The sequence below is a fragment of the Halichoerus grypus genome, chromosome 11 (genome assembly GCF_964656455.1).
Source record: "Halichoerus grypus chromosome 11, mHalGry1.hap1.1, whole genome shotgun sequence".
Lineage (NCBI taxonomy): Eukaryota > Metazoa > Chordata > Mammalia > Carnivora > Phocidae > Halichoerus > Halichoerus grypus.
Window position 1 is genome coordinate 50,252,528 of NC_135722.1, and position 19,921 is coordinate 50,272,448.

Genomic DNA, 19,921 nt, shown 5'->3' on the forward strand with positions numbered 1-19,921 from the left:
CATAGGGTAGCTCTATTTTTAATTTTTTGAGGAACCTCCACACTGTTTTCCAAAGTGGCTGTACCAACTTGCATTCCCACCAACAGTGTAAGAGGATTCCCCTTTCTCCACAACCTCTCCAACATTTGTTGTTTCTTTCCCTGTCCATTTTTGCCATTCTAACTGGTGTAAGGTGGTATCTCAATGTGGTTTTGATTTGAATTTCCCTGATGGCTAATGATGATGAACATTTTTTCATGTGTCTGTTAGCCATTTGTATGTCTTCTTTGGAGAAGTGTCTGTTCATGTCTTCTGCCCATTTTTTGACTTGATTATTTGTTTTTTGGGTGTTGAGTTTGAGAAGTTCTTTATAGATTTTGGATACCAGCCCTTTATCTGTAGTGTCATTTGCAAATATCTTCTCCCATTCTGTGGGTTGCCTCTTTGTTTGTTGACTGTTTCCTTCGCTGTGCAGAAGCTTTTTATCTTGATGAAGTCCCAAAAGTTCATTTTTGCTTTTGTTTCACTAGCTTTTGGAGATGTATCTTGAAAGAAGTTGCTGTGGGTGATGTCAAAGAGGTTACTGCCTATGTTCTCCTCTAGGATTTTGATGGATTCCTGTCTCACATTGAGGTCTTTCATCCACTTTGAGTTTATCTCTGTGAATGGTGTTAGAGAATGGTCGAGTTTCATTCTTCTGCATGTGGCTGTCCAATTTTCCCAGCACCATTTATTGAAAAGACTGTCTTTTTTCCATTGCATGTTTTTTCCTGCTTTGTCAAAGATTATTTGACCATAGAGTTGAGGGTCCATATCTGGGTTCTCTATTCTGTTCCATTGGTCTGTATGTCTGTTTTTGTGCCAGTACCATGCTGTCTTGGTGATCACAACTTTGTAATATAGCTTGAAATCGGGCAACGTGATGCCCCCAGATTTGTTTTTCTTTTTCAACATTTCCTTGGTGATTCGAGGTCTTTTCTGATTCCATCCAAATTTTAGGATTGTTTGTTCCAGCACTTTGAAAAATGTCATTGGAATTTTGATCGGGATGGCATTGAAGGTACAGATTGCTCTGGGTAGCATAGACATTTTAACAATGTTTATTCTTCTGATCCATGAGCATGGAATATTTTTCCATCTTTTTGTGTCTTCTTCAGTTTCTTTCCCTGCAATTCAGTTTTGCCATTTATTTAGGTCATCTCTTATTTCTTTTAGCAATGCTTTTTAGTTTTCAGCATAATAATCCTGCACAAATTTCATTAGCTACACACCCTGGTGTGTCATTTTGGTGCTATTATAAATGGTACTTTAACAAAACCCGTTTCTAATTACTCATTGCTAGTATGTAGAAATATCACTGATTTATTTATATTGAACTTATATCCTATCATCTTGCTAAACTTGCCTTTAAGGTTCTAGGACCTTCTCACAGATTTCTTGGGGGCTTTTAAATATAGACTGTCATGCTATCTGTGAATACACAGTTGTGTATTTATTCCTTTCTAATCTATATCTCTATGACTTCTATATACCTTCATTATACTGAATAGGACTTCCAGTACAGTACTCTTGCTTTTTTGCCAATCTTGGGGAGAAAACATTAGGTCATTCATCATTAATTATAATGTTAGCTAGAAGCATTTTTATAGATGTCCTTTATAAAATTACACAAGTTCCCTTTGTATTTTTAATTTGCTGAGAGTTTTGGCTATAAAAATGTGTTAGATTCAACATGCCATTACTGGCTTTGAAGGTGGAGTAGACCACATACAAGGATAAGAGCAGCCTCTAGGATAGGAAAGCAACCCTCAGCTGACAGCCAACAAGTTAGAGAGCCTACAGAGTCTGATTTGCCTTTTCTATTATGCCACTCTCTTGGGCTGGAGACATGTTCTTTTCCTGGCAGAAATATTGAATTCCATTGCCAGGTATATTTTTGGGAATACTAGCTAATGTGAGAGCAATGAGGTTACCTATATAGATTATGAAAGGGAGAAAGAAATTTTCCTTTGTCCAAGGTTCTTCCTGCTGAACTAAGAATTAAATTTACATGAAACAGATTAACAGAAAAACCCAAGTACACACAGGCCTAATAATGAAATTGAGACCCAAACAAATGATCAGGGCAGGCAGTTTTTATACATTTTGGACAAAGAGACAATAACTTTGTGAGAAATTGGCAGGATAAACAAAATAGGCCTTTGGGAGCTTAAGTAAGTGAAATTTTTAGTAAGTGAAATTTACTTTACTATTAGTAGTAAAAGAGTTAGTGAAAAAGTAACAAGTTTTGGGGGGGGCAGAGCAAGATGGTGGAGGAGTAGGAGACCTGGATTTCCTCTGGTTCCAGGAATTCAGCTGGATAGGGATCAAACCATTCTGAACACCTACAAATTCAAAAGGAGATCAAAGAAAAGAATAGCAACAACTCTCTGAAAAGAAAAGCGACCACTTTCTGGAAGGTAGGACGTGAGGAGAAGTGAATCCGAGGCGATATTTGGGAGGATAGACGGTGGGGGAGGGGGTCTCCGTCCACCGCTTCTGGCAAGTGATAGAGCCACAAAGCACAAAATTGGAACTTTTAGAAGTGGGCTCCAATGAGGGATATCGCTCCAGTGGCTAAGCGGGGAGTGGAACCCTCGCGGGACTGTGTGGTCTCAGGACCCTCAGGGTCACAGAAAGACTGGGGGTGACTGAGTGCGGCAGAGCTCCCAGGTATTGGAACAGGGAAGCCGGCTGCAGAGACAGAGCCAAAGAGTGGGCTCTCAGCTCAGGGTTGCCATACACCGTGATCCGGGGCAGAGTCAGGCCACTGCTCCTCCAGCAGGGACCCAGCAAGCGGCAGATCTGTGAGCGCACCGCAGGGATCTGCTGGGTTTGGAGACTCCACACGGGGTCGTGTGCCAGAGATAGAAACGCTCGGTCACAGGCTGGGTGAGCACGGAGTGTGGCCAGAGATGGGGGAGACAGCAGTGATTGACTGCTTTTCTCTGGGGGCGCACTGAGGAGCAGGGCCCCGAGTTCTTGGCTGCTCCGGGGCAGAGATTGGGGGGCCGCCATTTTCACACTCGTCCTCCAAAGCTGTACGGAAAGCTTGCAGGGAACAAAAGCTCCCAAAATTTTAAAGAAAGAAAAACTTACATATATACAAAATAAGGGTTAATACGATGAAGGGATGGAATATGACTGTAAAGATGAATATTATAAAATATTTTATAAAAGGAATTGATAAGATAAGAACTTGTTTGAAAGAAGAAAGAAGAGTATTTAAAAAAAAAGAAAAAATAAGGGAGAGAATGGGATCAGGCAGGAGAGTAGAACAAAGCCATACACTAGAGATTTAGGGTATATTTTGATCTGTTAGAAGAAACTCTATCTCAAAATTTTAAAGAGAGAACAACTTATATATATATATATATATATATATATATATATATATATATATATATATATGCCAAAAATAAGGGTAACTACTATGAAGGGATAGAATATGACTCTAAAAATGAAAAATAAAAATGTTTTTAAAAAAGGGATTGATAAGATGTTGGTTGAAAAAGGGAAAAAGAAAAATTAAAAAAAAAAAGACAGTTAAAAAAATTAACTTTGAAAGACTAAAAAATCATGGTAAAAAAGCCATGAATTCTATGTGTGGTATTCCCCTAGTGCTGGAGTTCTGCCGTTCTCACTGATCAGTAAACTTGGTCTTGGATGGCTGTTTTTGCTGATCTTCTGGGGGAGGGGCCTGTTGCCATGATTCCCAAATGTATGGTGATTAACATAACAATAATAAATTTTTAAAAAATAAATAAATTGCAAAACAAGAGGGAAAAAATGGGGGCTCTAACCACTAGGATAAATGAGGCAGAAGAGAGAATTAGTAATATAGAAGACCAAATGATGAAAAATAAAGAAGCTGAGAAAAAGAGAGATAAACAATTACTGGATCACAAGGGCAGAATTCAATAGATAAGCGATACCATAAGATGAAACAACATTAGAATAATTGGGATCCCAGAAGAAGAAGAAAGAGAGAGAGGGGCAGAAGGTATACTGGAGCAAATTATAGCAGAGAACTTCCCTCATTTGGGGAAGGAAACAGCCATCAAAATCCAGGAGGCACAGAGAAGCCCCCTCAAAATCAATAAAAATATGTCAACCCACCGACATCTAATAGTAAAACTTACGACTCTCAGAGACAAAGAGAAAATCCTGAAAGCAGCTCAGGAGAAGAGTTCTGTAACCTACCATGGTAGAAACATTAGATTGGCAACAGACGTATCCACAGAGACCTGGCAGGCCAGAAAGGACTGACATGATATATTCAGAGCACTAAATGAGAAAAATATGTAGCCAAGAATACTATATCCAGCTAGGCTGTCTTTGAAAATAGAAGGAGAGATAAAAAGCTTCCAGGACAAACAAAAACTAAAGGAATTTGCAAACACAAAACCAGCCCTACAAGAAATCTTGAAAGGGGTCCTCTAAGCAAAGAGAGAGCCTAAAAAAAACATCGACCAGAAAGGAACACAGACAATATACAGTAACAGTCCCCTTAAAGGCAGTACAATGGCACTAAATTCATATCTTTCAATAGTTACCCTGAATGTAAATGGGCTAAATGCCCCAGTCAAAAGACACAGGCTCAGATTGGATAAAAAAAACAAGACCCATCGATATGCTGTCTGCAAGAGACTCATTTTAGACCCAAAGACACCCCCAGATTGAAAGTGAGGGGGTGGAAAACCATTTACCATGCTAATGGACACCAAAAGAAAGCTGGGGTGGCAATCCTTATATCAGACAAATTAGATTTTAAACGAAGACTGTAATAAGAGATGAGGAAGGACACTATATCCTACCTAAAGGGTCTATCCAACAAGAAGATCTGACAATTGTAAATATATATGCCCCTAACATGGGAGCAGCCAATTATATAAGCCAATTAATAGCAAAAGCAAAGAAACACATCGACAACAATACAATAATAGTGGGGGACTTTAACACCCCCCTCACTGAAATGGACAGATCACCTAAGCAAAAGATCAACAAGGAAATACTTTAAATGACACATTGGACCAAATGGACTTCACAGACATATTCAGAACATTCCATCCCAAAGCAACAGAATACACATTCTTCTCTCGTGCCCATGGAACATTCTCCAGAATCGATCACATCCTAGGTCACAAATCAGGTCTCAACCGGTACCAAAAGATTGGGATCATTCCCTGCCTATTTTCAGACCACAATGCTTTGAAACTAGAACTCAATCACAAGAGGAAAGTCGGAAAGAACTCAAATACATGGAGGCTAGAGAGCATCCTACTAAAGAATGAATGGGTCAACCAGGAAATTAAAGAAGAATTTAAAAAATTCATGGAAACCAATGAAAATGAAAACACAACTGTTCAAAATCTTTGGGATGCAGCAAAGGCAGTCTTAAGAGGAAAGTATATAGCAATACAAGCCTTTCTCAAGAAACAAGAAAGGTCTCAAATAAACAACCGAACCCTACACCAAATGGAGCTGGAGAAAAAACAGTAAATAAAGCCTAAACCCAACAGAAGAGAAATAATAAAGATCAGAGCAGAAATCAATGAACTAGAAACCGAAAGAACAGTAGAACAGATAGAAGAAACTAGGAGCTGGTTCTTTGAAAGAATTAACAAGATTGATAAACTGCTGGCCAGACTTATCAAAAAGAAAAGAGAAATGATCCAAATAAATAAAATCATGAGTGAAAGAGGAGAGATCACAACCAACACCAAAGAAATACAGACAATTATAAGAACATATTATGAGCAAGTCTATGCCAGCAAATTAGATAACCTGGAAGAAATGGATGCATTCCTAGAGATGTATCAACTACCAAAACTGAACCAGGAAGAAATAGAAAACCTGAACAGACCTATAACCACTAAGGAAATTGAAGCAATCATCAAAAATCTCCCAACAAACAAAAGCCCAGGGCCAGATGGCTTCCCAGGGGAATTCTACCAAACATTTAAAGAAGAATTAATACCTATTCTTCTGAAACTGTTCCAAAAAATAGAAATGGAAGGAAAACTTCCAAACTCGTTTTATAAGGCCAGCATTACCTTGATCCTCAAACCAGACAAAGACCCCATCAAAAAGGAGAATTACGACCAATATCCTTGATGAACACGGATGCAAAAATTCTCACCAAAATACTAGCCAATAGGATCCAACAGTCCATTACAAGGATTATTCACCACGACCAAGTGGGATTTATCCCTGGGCTGCAAGGTTGGTTCAACATCCGCAAATCAATCAGTGTGATACAATATATTAATAAAAGAAAGAACAAGAACCATATGATCCTCTCAATAGATGCAGAAAAAGCATTTGACAAAGTACAGCATCCTTTCTTGATCAAAACTCTTCAGAGTATAGGAATAGAGGGTACATACCTCAATATCATAAAAGCCATCTATGAAAAACCCACAGCGAATATCATTCTCAATGGGGAAAAACTGAGAGCTTTCCCCCTAAGGTCAGGAACACAGCAGGGATGTCCACTATCACCACTGCTATTCAACATAATATTAGAAGTCCTAGCCACAGCAATCAGACAACAAAAAGAAATAAAAGGCATCCAAATTGGCAAAGAAGAGGTCAAACTCTCACTGTTTGCAGATGATATGATACTCTATGTGGAAAACCCAAAAGACTCCACCCCAAAAGTGCTAGAACTCATACAGGAATTCAGTCAAGTGGCAGGATATAAAATCAATGCACAGAAGTCAGTGGCATTCGTATACACCAACAACAAGACAGAAGAAAGAGAAATTAAGGAGTCAAACCCACTTCCAATTGCATCCAAAACCATAAGATACCTAGGAATAAATCTAACCAAAGAGGCAAAGGATCTGTACTCAGAAAACTATAAAATACTCATGAAAGAAATTGAGGGAGACACAAAGAAATGGAAAAATGTTCCATGCTCATGGATTGGAAGAACAAATATTGTGAAGATGTCAATGCTACCTAGAGCAATCTACACATTCAATGCAATCCCCATCAAAATACCATCTACTTTTTTCAAAGAAATGCAACAAATAATCCTAACTTGTATGGAACCAGAAAAGGCTTCAAATAGCCAGAGGAATGTTGAAAAAGAAAAGCAAAGCTGGTGGCATCACAATTGCAGACTTCAAGCTCTATTACAAAGCTGTCATCATCAAGACAGTATGGTACTGGCACTAAAATAGACACATATATCAATGGAACAGAATAGAGAGCCCAGAAATGGACCCTCAACTCTATGGTCAACTCATGTTCGACAAAGCAAGAAAGAATGTCCAATGGAAAAAAGACAGTCTCTTCAACAAATGGTGTTGGGAAAATTGGACAGCCACATGCAGAAGAATGAAACTGGACCACTTCCTTACACCACACACAAAAATAGACTCCAAATGGTTGAAAGACCTCAATGTGAGACAGGAGTCCATCAAAATCCTAAAGGAGAACACAGGCAGCAACCTCTTCGACCTCAGCCAAGGCAAATTCTTCCTAGAAACATTGCCAAAGGCAAGGGAAGCAAGGGCAAAAATGAACTTTGGGACTTTATCAAGATAAAAAGCTTTTGCACAGCAAAGGAAACAGTCAACAAAACCAAAAGACAACCAACAGAATGGGAGAAGATATTTGCAAATGACATATCAGATAAAGGGCTAGTATCCAAAATCTATAAAGAACTTCTTAAACTCAATTCCCAAAGAACAAAAAATCCAATCAAGAAATGGGCAGAAGACATGAACAGACATTTTTCCAAAGAAGACATCCAAACGGCCAACAGACACATGAAAAAGTGCTCAACATCGCTCGGCATCAGGGAAATCCAAATCAAAACCTCAATGAGATACCACCTCACACCAGTCAGAATGGCTAAAATTAACAAGTCAGGAAACGACAGATGTTGGCGGGGATGCGGAGAAAGGGGAACCCTCCTACACTGTTGGTGGGAATGCAAGCTCGTGCAGCCACTCTGGAAAACAGTATGGAGCTTCCTCAAAAAGATGAAAATAGAGCTACCATATACTCCAGCAATTGCACTCCTGGGTATTTACCCCAAAGATACAAATGTGGGGATCTGAAGGGGTATGTGCACCCTGATGTTTATAGCAGCAACGTCCACAATAGCCAAACTGTGGAAAGAGCCAAGATGTCCATCAACAGATGAATGGATAAAGAAAAAGTGGTATATATACAATGGAATATTATGCAGCCAACAAAAGGAATGAGATCTTGCCATTTGCAAGGATGTGGATGGAACTGGAGGGTATTATGCTGAGTGAAATAAGTCAATCAGAGAAAGACATGTATCATGTGACTTCACTGATATGAGGAATTCTTAATCTCAGGAAACAAACTGAGTGTTGCTGGAGTGGTGGGGGGTGGGAAGGATGGGGTGGCTGGGTGATAGACATTGGGGAGGGACTGTGCTATGGTGAGCGCTGTGAATTGTGCAAGACTGTTGAATCACAGATCTGTACCTCTGAAGCCAATAATACATTATATGTTAAAAAAAAAAAGAAGAAGAAGAAGAAGATAGCAGGAGGGGAAGAATGAGGAGGGAAATCAGAGGGGGAGACGAACCATGGGAGACTATGGACTCTGAAAAACAAACAGGGTTCTAGAGGGGAGGGGGGTGGGGGGATGGGTTAGTCTGGTGATGGGAATTAAAGAGGGCACGTTCTGCATGGAGCACTGGGTGTTATACGCAAACAATGAATCATGGAACACTACATCAAAAACTAATGATGTAATGTATGGTGATTAACATAACATAATAAAAAAAAGTAGCAAGTTTTATTTCTGCTTTCTCAGCTTTAAAGTTTCTATCTTTGGTGATAAGGATATCCTTTCGCCTCTTAGTACAGGGAAGGTATCTTTCATATGGGAGATTTATTTCCTGCTTTCAGGGGTGACAGAAAAGTGTCTGAATGTCCCTGCACTGGCTGTTTCCCAGGTAGTTTCAATTCAAAATAATCAATATACCACTGTGGTACATTTTGGGCAGCCTGCCATTGGCCCCTACAAACACTAGCATAGCACATTTGCTTACTCTTTCCCTCCCAGCAAATGTTAAATAGTTGCTGAGTAATGAGCTTGTATTGGTGGATGTTAAATCTGAGAATTTGTCATGAAACAGCATATTGTTCAAATTGCTACATTTCTGTGGCAACATTGACAGTGGACAAAGAATGTATTTGCTGAATCTTTTTTTTTTAAGTTTTTAAGTTCCATTTACTTAACTTACAGTGTAATATTAGTTTCAAGTGTACAATATAGTGATTCAACATTTACAAACAACACCCAGTGTTCATCAGAGCAAGTGCCCTCCCTAATCCCCAACACCTATTTAACCCATCCCCCACCCACCTCCCATCTGGTGACCTTCAGTTTGTTCTCTATAGTTGAGTCTGTTTCTTGGTTTGCCTCTCTCTCTCTTTTTTTTCTCCTATACTCACTTGTTTTCTTTCTTAAATTCCAGATATGAGTGAAATCATATGGTATTTTCCTCAGCCCAGGAAATTTGGGGTAAACATCATTTCTTAAGAACAGAGTAGAATCTAGATTGCGTAGGCAACATTGTCTGTCGTGACTGTGTCCTTTTCAACTCCACTGACTTTTTCCTTCCTCATTGCTCTCTCTGGAAACTTCCATGAAGGACATCCCTGGATTAGGTGACGATAGTCATGGAACAAAGACTATATGTCCTGACCATTCTCAGGTATGGTCACTGTAACTTTTCTTTTCCTTTTTTTTTTTTTTTTTTTTTGAGTTTGGCTTTTGTTCCTTTACTTGAGAGCCTTTCACTCCTAGCATGCGCAGGTTATGAGTTGTATTTGTTACCTAACTGAATGTTCCTACAAAGTAATTTTCAACCATTTGCTTCTGATGCCAGCATTTAAAAGCAAAGTGTGTCAAGCATTGTAACTTCTGTTGCTATTCACACCTTCTTTTCTGACCATGTGATGTGGCCAAACGTGGTCCTGATGCCAACCATGCCGTCACTTGCTTTGCTGACTTACCCCTCCCAGAGAGCAAGAAGCAATGTTGAAATAAAGGGTGAGCCAAATGTTCTAGGAAAGGAGAACAGAAATGTACTTTATGTCCTTTCTTCTGCCTTTTCACCTGGAAATATTTAATAATCTTGCCAAATTCCATATTGGGCTTTACTTTGCTATTAGTAAGAAGCTACTCTGTAGTCAAAAGAAACATGCATTCTCAGAAATGTAAATATTAAGCTATTTGATATATGAATATTTTGTTATCTAATTTGATTGATTTGTTTTCCTGACTTGCAGTGATCTTGCTTAAAATGTTTGTATGATAAATTTTAGGTATTCATATGCCTTTCTATCAGTGATTTATTGACTGCATAGCATAATCAGGTCTACATTGTATAGTATAGACGGAAAAATAAAATACATTAAACCTTTAAATTCTCTAGTTATTACATCTCTAGTTTCCATTGGACTGAACAATCAGAAATAATAATCATCTGTATGAATATACTATACTATGTTTTTTTCCCCTTCATACTAACTCTACTGTGGAGGTACCAGTGAAATAAGAACAGGGCTTTGTGTCTTTTACAACTGTATCTCATGTTTATTTTGTTTTCTTTTGTTTTTTTAAAGATTTTATTTATTTATTTGACAGAGAGAGACATAGCGAGAGAGGGAACACAAGCAGGGGGAGTGGGAGAGGGAGAAGCAGGCTTCCCACTGAGCAGGGAGCCCAATGCGGGGCTCGACCCCAGGACCCTGGGATCATGACCTGAGCCGAAGACAGACGCTTAACGACTGAGCCACCCAGGTGCCCCTCTCTTGTTTTAATTTAACAGATATGGGCAATACTTTTAGAAGCCCTTCATTTCATTTGTATAAAACAAAATAGCATTGAGCTGAACTTTGCTTTAAAAAGCAGTTTATAACAGTGGATCGTGGATCACCACACCAAAAACTAATGATGTATTGTATGGTGACTAACATAACATAATAAAATTTTAAAAATTTTTAAAAAATAAATAAAAAGCAGTTTATAAAACCATGTGTAATGATACCCTTCATCCATCAAATTGTTCATTGAGACTTTTTTAAAAAATATGTATATATAGAAAAAATCTGATCAACAGTAACTACTGATTTCCTTAATGATGAAAACTGTATTTTTGAGTCTCTATATAGAATACATCATGAAATTTTTCTTAAATTAATGGCTAAAGCTCAAATATTGATTTCAACATTATCTGGATAGCATTAAGTATTGCTAGAGAAAGTTTGTAAATTTTAATTCTATGGGAAAAAAGCATTTTAACATATTGTTAATAAACAAACATCACTAAAAAGTAGTTACTATTGGAATGTTAAAAATATGAGTGATGTCCTTTTAATACCATAAGATTCCACTTATATAGGTATGTAAAGTAGTCTAAATCATAGAAACAGAAAATAGAATGGTGGTTACTAGGGGTTGTGGGGAAAGGGAAACACGAAGTTACTGTTTAATGAGTATAGAGTTTCAGATTCATAAGATCAAAAAATTTTGGTGATCTGTGTGTATATGAGATTCAGAAAAGAAATTAATATTAAAATAATGACAAGAGGGGCACCTGGGTGGCTCAGTCAGGTAAGCGTTGGCCTTCGGCTCAGGTCATGATCCCAGGACCCTGGGATGGAGACCTGCATCCGGCTCTGTGCTCAGCGGGGGGCCTGCTTCTCCCTCTCCCTCTGCCTGTCACTTCCCCTGCTTGTGTGCTCTCTCTCTCAAATAAATAAATAAAATCTTTAAAAAAGAAATAATGACAAGAGAAGTTAAAAGTGTTATGGGCTGTCTGAGGAGATCAGACCAAGATTAGGCATTTAAAATGAGGAGAATCATTGTTAGCTGGTAGGGGGCAGGGAGGACTGAGGAAATTTAACGTGTGAAGTGAAATTAGACTAGGTATTAGAGAAACATTAGGATTTGGATTGCAGAGCTATTAGGGAGAATATTTCAGGTAGAGGAAGAGCATATGTGAAAGCATGTGGGTGAGAAAGTTTAAGGCATTTTCAGGAGACAATGCAGTAGCTCCACACAGCGAGTTACAGGGTGAGAGGACATTAGTGGTAAGAGTAGAAAATATTGGAAATAGTATGTTAGGGGCCTTAAATGCCTTAATAATTTCACATTTATCTAAGGGTCAGAGAATAAACAATGGAAAAATTCTGCAGAAGAAAATGACATGATCAGATACATTCTTTATAAGAAGAGGGGACAATAGGGAACAGGATACAAAGGTAATGTACAATTAACAAGAGCTGGGACAACAGGATAGAAGAATGAATAGTATGTACAGTATGAATGCTACATAGAACTCACAGAACTTGGTAAATATGCAGTGATTGGTCAGGGAGTATACAGATAATTTTGTCATTTCTTCCTTGGCCTAATCGAAGAATCTTAGCCATCTTTAAGTGTACAGTGGCACACACAAATGTAGAAACATAGTTGTTTTGAGAGTCATGCTGAGTCAATTTCCACTAATCTCACCTGCCCAGGAAGGTTTCCCTTAAACAGTCTTCCCGCTTCCATTATGGTCAGCCAGAGTCCATCCTTACTTTACATGATGGGTGGCAGTAACTTTTTAAAATCATAAGTTACATCTTTACACTGCTCTGCTTTTAAAACACTTTAGAGTCTTTCCTTTCACTTAGAATAAAAACGTCTAACCATGTCTGATCTGAAACTATGTGGCATAAACCTGTGAACATCTCTGATCTCTTCGTTCGATCTCGGGCTCTTTCCTTCTACTCCAAATAGAATGGCCACCTTCTGGTTCCTTAGCAATGCCAACTTTATTCTTGCCTCACTGCCCGAATACTTGCCTGGAACATACGTCCTCCATACCTCCACATGGCTACTTCATTCTCAGCGTTTAGGTCTCAGCTTAAATATCAGCTTCAGAAATGTCACCCTTTCTGTGGTATTTAGGCACTCTTCCTTTCTTATCCCATGACCCTTTTCTGTTTGTTACATAGACCATATATATACTTGCACTATCACTCTGTACTGGAAGGTGAGACCCATAAAAGAAGGTGTCTTACCTCCCTTGTTTACTACGGTGGCCTGAAACACCTGGCATATATGAGGTGCTCAAAATTACCTGTTGAAAGAAAGCCATTTTAGACAACAAAGAGGGGAGAGTAGAGAACTGAGATTGGCATGCATGTACGGTAAATAACAGGAGGCAGGCATTGTTCTGGACACTTCACTCACATTTCATCCCAATTCTTTTTCCTGATGAGGAAACTGAAGCCCAGAGATGTGAAGTAGCTTGTCCACAGCCTTACAGCTAGTAAATAGCAAAGTGAGGATTTTTACCTAGATAGTCTAAATCTGAAAGCCACAGCACCATACTGTGGGCTCCTAAAACATAAAATCGAAAGAAACACATGTTGATCTGAGAAAAGGAGGGACCCAAGGATGGTTTAATTCTGTCCCTCCCTCCAACCTATTAAGCCAGATTCTTTTATCACATGAATAAATGGCTATCCTGAACATTCAGGAAACCAGAGCGCAGATAGCTGTGGGGCCCTTCCTATGATTTAGAGGTCAGAAGAGAGGTAACCCTGCATCCCAGGATGACAGAAGGATATAGAATCATTCACTGAACCAATCAGGGAGCCTGAGAGAGGACCTGGTTATGGAGTTGTGGGTGTTTGCGGTGCTAAGACTAACTTAGTCCATGTCCTCAGTTCCATTCACCATGGGGTTAAACTTCAGTCACAGAGTTTGAGGGCAGCATCCAGGTCCAACAGATCACACCTGCTGGAATTGCTGGAAGGAGTGTGAGGAGGGTAACCTGAGTCCAGGAGAAGTGTAGCTGTGCCCTGGGGATAGAGAGATTAAGGCAGCATCTCCTGAAAGGGAGTAGAAGGAACAGGGATGAGCTGGGTAAACCCACGAGTTGGGATCTGGTTACCCAGGTCTGCTGCGGGGATTACAGGAACAAAAGCACCCTGGAAGTTCTCTGGGAGGGGAGGAGCAGTAGACAGCATGGCTTACAATGAGGGTTTACGGAGATTTGGGCTGATTATGCCCAGGGTGTGAAGGAAAAGCTACAAGCTGACATGGGGAGCGGGTTGCCTGGCAATACCTGATCCATCAGCAAACAGGGCATCTATAAAGATCAAGAAATGGTAGGGAGAATGAGAAAGTGCAAAGTACCGAAGAGGAAGAGAGAAGGGAAGAGAAAGAAAGAGAGTGAGCCAAAATGGGCAAGAGGAGTGAGGGGGTCCAGTCAGCTAGTTGTTGTATTTCAGAGAGAGTTGACTTTATGGATAGCAGTGTGCATGTGGTCAGGGATGGGGATGAAACCATGACGGTAAGAGACCATTCTCTACCCCTGCTAGTCTTTGAATTGATTCAGGCCTTAACCTAAGGATGCAAAGCAAAATGACTAAGTGATCTCTGCAGAGGTGGAACCTGTGACCTTAGAGCTATTAGCACCATGTGGTACTCCACTGAGCGAAGGGCAATCAGTTGAAACAGAAACAAGCAACAAAACTAGAAGGTGTCCCTGTGGACTGAGCCTGGGGCACTCTCTGGGGCTAATTATCTGCTCTCTGAAAAAAAGGCTGGGGAGAGGTTGTGGCAATGGTCAGAAAGCAGACAGGCCAGGGTGAGACAAGACACCAGGACCTATCAGGACTATGAGCTCAGGATTAGTATGGGGTAGAGGGGAACCTGCTTCATGGGCTATGAGGATAGGACTGGATATTAGGGATGGAGGGACTTTTCCATTCCCGCTGCAGTTCAAAGGTCATCATGGTGCTTCCTTTGGGCAGAACAACCAGCCCTTAAATAACCACAGCGGCTCCCTATGGGGTTCAGGCAACAAGAGGCTGGACACCTGTGCTCACCTTTCTTGTATCCCACACCCCATCCACTCGCCCAGATGGGGTACAACAAGGGTTGCATAAAGAGTACACCTGAGTCAGTCTACTAGAACACCAAAGTGTGTGAGGGTCGCTGGGAGAACCAAGTGTGGTAAGTGAACTGCAAAAGGGAGAAGCAGGTGTGGGGACGGACAATAAGACTCAGGGTGAGAGTGATAAAATAAATGGGGAGAGGACAGTAAGTGGGGAGATGAAATAAGAAAGAAAGAGGAGGGTGTGGCAGTTTCTGTTTCTGAGCCTGAAAGGACAGAAAGGAGATAGGCCAAAGAATTTGACCATTCTCAGAAAGTTACTTCAATTTTTGAAGAGTTGGAAGGTAGATGGGGGCTGGAGGATTGGGATGGAGCAGGTGGAGAGATCAGAAAAGCATGGTGCCCTTTGTAGAAGGGAGGGGCTCAGAATCTGGGCAGTGAGACACATTTTTATTTAAGCCAACTCTTTAAAACAGCTCACAGAATTCAACAAACTTATTTCCTGTCTAAGGGAAAGATGTTATAATAGGAATGAAAATGAAAAAGATAGTTCTTGTCTTCAAATAGCTCACAGAGCAGTAGGAAGGCATGGGAAGAGTTCCGGTAGCGTACTCGCTTATGCGAGAGGGGTCCACAGGGTCGTAGAAGAGAGAGTGATTCACTGGGAGGGAGCAATACAATAGAAGTCCTGTGGGATCTGAGTTCCAGTAAGGAAAAGTCGTTTCCTGAGATGGAAAACTGGAGAGAAGGGACAGGTAACCATAGGTGCAAAGCCAAGGATTATGACCAAGCATGCAGTCTATGTGGAACTGGGACTGAATATTTAACATCATACTTTAGAACTAGGAAGTCATGTGGAGCAGACTTTGCTGACCAAACAGATCACGGAGGGATGTCTTCAAATTGCATAGTGCAGTTTTAAGTTTACTGGTGGCCAAAACCTCTGGATGGTGGAATTTGGGGCACCATAAAAATTCAGTGGTGGTATCTTCTGTCCCCCAAATATGGCCTGTTTTTTTGCTTACCTTGCCTGATAATAACCTGCCAGGGTCCTTTGTTCCCAGGTTCTTCAGGGCAAAACTCTATCTCCCCAGTAAAGACTTAATCTGAATATAGGGAGCAGCCGAACTGATCATTGCCTTATATTCCAACTATCCACCAAGATTTGAGACTAAAAACATGGGTGGTTATTTTCTAAATTGGGGTCTTACGGGGCACCTGGGTGGCTCAGTCGGTTAAGCAGCTGTCTTCGGCTTAGGTCATGATCCCAGGGTCCTGGGATAGAGTCCCACATGAGGCTCCCTTCTCGTCGGGTAGTCTGCCTCTCCCCTTCCCTCTCACCCCCTGCTCATGCTCTCTCTCTTTCTCGCTGTGTCTCTCTCTCTCTCAAATAAATTTTTAAAAATCTTTAAAATAAATAAATAAATAAATAAATAAATAAATAAATAAATAAATAAATTTGGGCCTTATAACTTACCTAATCATTCCTCTTCCCTAGATTGTTTTATTCCTCCCTCCCACATGCTGTGCTTGTTTTCCTTATGTTCCTGATATGCATAGGTCTCTAACCATATCAATATTCCATAATGTACCTGATTTGATCTCATACTTTGTTAAGTGCTTTTCCATGGGATATACCACCTGTTTCCAGTGGATTGCTTGGTGCTCAGCACTAAAGATATCTCTTTCAGTACAGTCCAGGTTAATCTGGAGACAAAAGGGGGCCTCTCAGGTTATGGAGGGGCAATTATTGCCTTGGAGACAAATCTACTCTCTTAGCCATTTCTTCCTACTCCATTTTATCCCCTCGGGGCCAACACCTAGAGAGCTGATGCTATAAATCCTCACACATTGGCCACTTCTTGAAGCCATCCTAATACTGCAGCATTCATTTGCAACCAAAGACCCTGTCTGACAAACAGTCTTCAATGCTAGTCTGGTAAATAGCAGGGAGAATTGTGGTGAGGGCCCTAACTGCCAGGGCTAGGTCTAGGACCTAATAAAGTGAGCAAATTTACCCATAATACTCTGCTATCTCTATGTGGCTGCTCAGAACTCTCCATGACACCAGCGTCAAATCTGCCCTATAGGGCGCCTGGGTGGCTCAGATGGTTAAGCGTCTGCCTTCGGCTCAGGTCATGATCCCAGGGTCCTGGGATCGAGTCCCGCATCGGGCTCCCTGCTAGGCGGGGAGCCTGCTTCTCCCTCTGCCTCTGCCTCTCTCTCTCTCTCTGACTCTCATGAATAAATAAATAAAACATTTAAAAAAAAAATCTGCCCTATAACTCTGAGAAACAAACTGAGGGTTCTAGAGGGGAGGGGGTCGGGGGATGGGTTAGCCTGGTGGTGGGTATTGAGGAGGACACGTTCTGCATGGAGCACTGGGTGTTATGCACAATGAATCATGGAACACTACATCAAAAACTAATGATGTAATGTATGGGGATTAACGTAACAATAAAAAAATTTTTTAAAAATCTGCCCTGTAGCCAAATATCCTATGTTCCATTTGCCTTTCAGATGGAAGGGAACTAATCTGGTAATGAGGATAAAACTTTTGTTCTCTCCCAAAAAACATCATTCAGTATTTATACACATGTTTTGGTGACAATGTTCCCACTCTTAGGTTTGAATCATAGAATTAAATCTATAGAGAGCAAGATTTCAGGTTGAGAAAAAGAGAGCTAGCTTACTTATCTTTGTAGCAATATATCAGATATTAGACGTGAGATAAGGATGCCTAATTGGTGTGATGTGAGATGTGACTCAAGATGTATGTTTATGATCCCCTGCATTTCTGAAATATATTGATGTACGCATGTGGCTGCATATTGAAGGGAGGTTTGTGAACATCTGATGAACATGTGTGTATGTGAGGAGATAAAGGTTACTCATTAGCTGCATATGTGTGTTTTGGAGAATGACTGAATCTTTAAATTTACCTGTCTGTGATTGTGTGAGGTGGCAAAAGATTAAGAGCGTTGGGCATTCACAATTTGTGGAGGTGAGTGCATAGATGATCACATACATGACCTACAAGCATTTTGCTTCCACATGCCTTTTCACTTAGACATGCATTTCTATCGGTAGGTATTCAGAAGGGCTTCTATCTTCGGGAATGAGCATTTGCATATTTCTGCACCCTTGAATATATGTATAAGTTATATTTTTGTTTGAATACCTGTTAATTTGATATGCATCTGCCTCAAAAATATTTCTGTCCATGAATATAAACCTTCTATACATGAGTGTTTCTGCGTATCAGGGTGGATAAGTGTGTGTTTGTGTGTGTGTGCGTGTGTGTGAGTGCATGCATATATGTTTGTGCTATGTGTGGGAACACACGTCGACTACAAAATGTGAGTACCTTTCTGTGTTCGAATAGTACAAATGGCAGGAGGTACATGTGCTTCTTGTATGCTAGTTAGGTGTATATGACAGCGCTTTCAAAATTCTGGGAAGGAGTGAACCTGTCAAATTTGAAGGTCCCACGTGGAGCTTTAAATATTCCCACAAAAGTCTCACAGGCTTTTTTCAACAGGCATCTATCCCAAACCTCTTTCTGCTTTGCCTTCTATCAATTCTATCCACTACCTGGCCTGCTTTTAATGAGCAGGAATGTTCTGTGAAATGTGTAAGATTCAGCAGGAGCCTCTGTGCTCGGCATTGCAAGCCTAACTCCATCTAGGGGTCACTTCAGGCAGAGGCATAGACTCCAAGAGGGTGAGGACTAGAAATACGTTGAGAAGAAAGGACTCCACTAGAAAAGAATAACATTTTGGAGAAACTTATATGAGATGTACGTACATGAGGGGTGGATAGGAAGATTTTGAGAAAGGTGACAGTTTATGGAATAATAAAACTCAGTGGGCATTTCAGAAAGAAGGATCAAATCCAGGAGAAAATTTAGAGAAAAAGAATTGCAAATGTGTAAAATGTGTAAAAAAAAATGTATAAAAGGTTTATGAAGCATATTTATGTGAAGTTTAATATAAACCAAGAACTAGATTCACAACAATGAATAAAATAAAGAACCATCTCTTTATTCATTCCATTGAGGGAGGCACAGAAATATTAATGATTGAGAATGATAAGGACTATATTAGAGAATGTGCTGATGTGATAGGAGAGGGTAAATAATCTATCCCAGAGCCTGTTTGAGAAAAGGTGGTCACAGTGTTCAGGGAAGAGAGGAGCAATGTCTGAGCTGGAACTTCATGATATATATGAGAGAGCAGGACATTCCACTTATAAAATGTATTTTTTGAATGTGTGAAAATTAATGATCTATCTGAGGAATCACAGTAGCTCTGGAAGGCTAAAATGCATGTATAGAAGTAGAACAGAAATGAGTTAAGCAGTAAAGGTTGTTAGGGGACAGATGGTAAAGAGGTTTCTATGACAAAAAAAGGTGTGGTCTTTATTTTAAAGCGGTGGAAAATCAGATGGTTTAAAGGAAAGATGCCACAGCCACATTATCAGATTGCAAATTAGAAATAACACTGTGACACCTACGTGGAGGAAGATTTGGAAGGCAGAAGAACTGGCAGCAGGGAAACCTTAGCAAAACCCAAAACACTGTTGATGAGTAAAAGTGGATACAGAAGAAAAGTTTGAGATGAGACAATGGAGTTATACTAAGTAATTTATAGTTACTCATTTGGTATGAGAATATGTCTTTCCAAGAAAAAATAGTGTTGGGGTTAAGGCCAAAGTCATCTTTGAATCCTATCTTCAATTCAATATTAGTCCCCTTGCTCCAGCCATTACTACTTTAATCAAATCAATTAATGCAAATCTGTCCAGGACTTCTAGGCACTTATATACAAATGTAGCTATCTGAGGGATAGCATTAGGAGCCTTTTAAAACATATATGCTACCATAATAGATAAATCATTATGCATATTTTAAACTCAACAATATATTTTCTTTCTTAACCATTGAGACTACTATGCACCATGACCATTTCTCTGATTAATTAGTTATCAGAATTAATATGA